Source organism: Camellia sinensis, chromosome 12, assembly GCF_055761805.1.
Source record: "Camellia sinensis isolate YWXY chromosome 12, ASM5576180v1, whole genome shotgun sequence".
Lineage (NCBI taxonomy): Eukaryota > Viridiplantae > Streptophyta > Magnoliopsida > Ericales > Theaceae > Camellia > Camellia sinensis.
In genome coordinates, this window is record NC_138972.1 from 24,524,156 (window position 1) to 24,527,500 (window position 3,345).

General features: G+C 54.8%; 1 non-coding gene across 1 annotated transcript in view; it reads left to right on the top strand.

The window, feature by feature from the left end:
- Positions 1-3,304: 3,304 nt before the first annotated feature.
- The window catches only part of LOC145805008 (18S ribosomal RNA), a 1,808-nt gene continuing 1,767 nt past the window's right edge, over positions 3,305-3,345 (top strand). The window contains exon 1 of the ribosomal RNA XR_014347692.1: positions 3,305-3,345. This exon is cut by the window's right edge and continues 1,767 nt beyond it. This is a non-coding gene — a ribosomal RNA (18S ribosomal RNA).

The following is a 3,345-nucleotide window of genomic DNA, read 5'->3' on the forward strand; positions in this document are numbered from 1 at the left end:
CCAAGGTAGCCCAGCCAAAGCCAACAGCATGCCATGCCACGCCAATGCCAGCAGGTTGGCATGCCATGCCTAGGCCAAGGCAGCCTAGCCAAAGCCAGCAGCTTGCCATGCCAAGGCCAAGGCCAGCCGCATGCCATGCCCAGGCCAAGGCAGCCCAGCCAAAGCCAGCAGCATGCCATGCCATGCCAAGGCCAACAGCTTTCCAGGCCATGCTTAGGCCAGGGCAGCCTAGCCAAAGCCCGCAGCATGCCATGCTAAGGCCAAGGCCAAGCAGCATGCCAAGCCATGGCCAAGGTGGCCCAGCAAAAGCCAGCAGCATGCCATGCCAAGCCAATGCTAGGAAGTTGCTATGCCATGCCTCGGCCAATGCAGCCTAGCCAAAGCCAGCTGCATGCCATGCCAAGGCCAAGGCAGCCCAGCCAAAGCCAGCAGCATGCCATGCCAAGCCAATGCCAGTAGCTTGCCAGGCCATTCCTACGGCAAGGCAGCCTAGCCAAAGCCAGCAGCATGTCATGCCAAGGCCAAGGCCAGCAGCATGCCATGCCAAGGCCAAGGCAACCCAGCCAAAGCCATCAACATGCCATGCCAAGCCAAGGCTAGTAGCTTGCCATGCAATGCCTAGGCTAAGGCAGCCTAGCCAAAGCCAGCGGCATGCCATGCCAAGGCCAAGGTCAGCAGCTTGCCATGCCAAGGCCAAGGCAGCCCAGCCAAAGCCAGCAGCATGCCATGCCAAGCCAAGGCCAGCAGCTTGCCATGCCATGCCTAGCCCAAGGCAGCCTAGCCAAAGCCAGCTGCATGCCATGCCATGGCCAAGTCCAGCAGCATGCCATGCCAAGGCCAAGGCAGCCTAGCAAAAGCCAGCAGCATGCCAGGCCAATCCAGTGCCTGTAGCTTGCCATGCCGTGCCTAGGCCAAGGCAGCCTAGCCAAAGCCAGCGGCATGCCATGCCAAGGCCAAGGCCAGCAGCATGTCGTGCCAAGCCAAGCCCAAGGCCAAGGCCAGCAGCATGGCTTGGCGCAGCCTTCTCCAGCAGCATGCCATGCCCTGGCCTCGGCCAACAGCATGTCATGCCACGGCCTTGGCAAGCATGCCAAGCCACCGCCTTGGCATTCACGCCATGTCCCTCGGTTAATTTCCATTAGGTTTGGCTTTGACTTACGTACAAGTTGCCTTGCGAAATGCATGTCCCTTGGTTAAATTGCCATTATGTTGGCTTCGCCTTACGTACAAGCTGGCTTGTGAAATGCATGTCCCTCGGTTAGATTGCCATTCGGTTGGTGTGAACGAGTTGCCTATGCTTTCCTAGTGGAAGCTTGTTGCAAAAAGTGTGTTCCTCGAAAGTTGCCTGTTGCGTTTGCATTCGCACTAACCGGTGCTTGCTCGGCTTCTCTAAATGTTTTCGCGCATTCGTCGGGATTCTTAATCCTTCGGGGGGTGGTTCGTTTTCGGGGGCTAGTGCATAGTGTACGTCGTGGCGCGTGAGTTGTGTTTGGTTTGTGCGAGTTGGATGGATCCTTGCCTGTCCAGCGAACTTCCCTGGCGCATTCCTCCGTGTCACTCGGGTAAATGCCTTTAGGTTGTCTTCGACTCGCCTTGGAGTTGCCTGCGCTTCCCTAGTGGAAGGTGCCTTGCGAAAAGCGTGTCCCTCGTGTAATTGCCATTTTGTTGTTGGCTTTGTCGTGTGAACGAGTTGCCTGTGCTTTCCTTGTGGAAGCTTGTTGCGAAAAGTATGTCCCTCGAAAGTTGCTTGTTGCATTTGTTATTTGCATTCGCAATAACCGATGCTTGCTCGGTTTCTCTAAATGTTTTCACGCGTTCGTCGGGCTTCTTAGTCCTTCGGGGGGTGATTCGTTTTGGGGGGTTGGTGCGTAGTGTACGTCCTGGCGCGTGAGTTGTGTTTGGTTTGTGCGAGTTGGACGGATCCCTGCCTGTGCAGCGAACCCCACTGGTGCATTCCTCTGTGTCCCTTGGGTAAATGCCTTTAGGTTGTCTTCGACTCGCCTTCGAGTTGCCTGCGCTTTCCTAGTGCAAGGTGCCTTGCGAAAAGCGTGTCCCTCGGCTAATTGCCATTTGGTTGGCTTTGACTTACGAATGAGCTGCCTGCGCTTTCCCAGTGGAAGGTTGTCGCGAAAGTTATGTCCCCCGGAAGTTGCCTAATGCCTTTTTTTATTTGTAGTCGCGCTAACCGGTGGTTGCTCGGCTTCTCTAAATGTTTTCTCATGTTCACCGGGCTTCTTAGTCCTTCGGGGTGTGATTCGTTTTGGGGGGCTGGTGCGTAGTGTACGTCGTGGTGCGTGAGTTGTGTTTGGTTTGTGCGAGTTGGATGGATCCTTGCCTGTGCAGTGAACTCCACTGGAGCATTCCTCTTTATCATCTGCGGGATTCCTACAGGTTGCCTGCGCGTTCCCTGGTGGAAACTCCTTGCAACAAGTTATGTCCCTCGGTTAATTGCCATTCGGTTGCCTTTGACCTGCCTACGAGTTGCTTGCGCTCTCCAAGTGGAAGCTCCTTGCAAAAATTTATGTCCCTCGGTCAGTAGCCATCCGGTTGGCTTTGGCTTGCCTACAAGTTACTTGCCTGCGCTTCCCTAGAGGAAGCTGCGTTGTGAAAAGCATGTCCCTCGGGTAATTGCCATTTTGTTGGCTTTGACTTGGGAATGAGCTGCCTATGCTTTCCGAGTGGAAGCATGTTGAAAATAGTATGTCTCTCGGATGTTTTGCCCATTGCCTTTGTTACTTACAGTCGTGCTAACCGGTGCTTGCTCGGCTTCTCTAAACGTTCTCGTACGTTCGTCTGGAATCTTAGTCCTTCGGGGTGTGATTCATTTTAGGCGGCTGGTGCGTAGCATACGTCATGGCGCGTGAGTTGTGTTTAGTTTGTGCGAGTAGGATGGATCCCTGCCTGTGCAGCGAACTCCTCTGGTGCATTCCTCTTCATTTGTTCTTGGGGGCAAAATCTTGTCTTCTGCCTCGCGTGGGTTCCTGTGTTGCCTACCTTAAGAAAAGGAATTCGGTCTGTATCGTTTGCCTATATTTTCCTTGCCACCTCATGGCGCTGGGTGAACCCCAAAGTATCTCCAACGTTCCGTGCTGTCCTCTTACGTTGTCGTGTCGGTGGCATGGCCCGCGGGCAGTTATACTCGTGCTCTCGGATTCAGAGCCTTGTGTGGGTACATGCGGTCTTTGACCTCCGTTTCCTCGCCAAGCGTTCGTCGCTCGTTACGGGCTACAGCCGCGTCGGCCTCTGACCTTGCCGGCTCTGTCGGTCGGGCTTGTGCAGGGCCGACGTCATAAAGAAGGAATGCTACCTGGTTGATCCTGCCAGTAGTCATATGCTTGTCTCAAA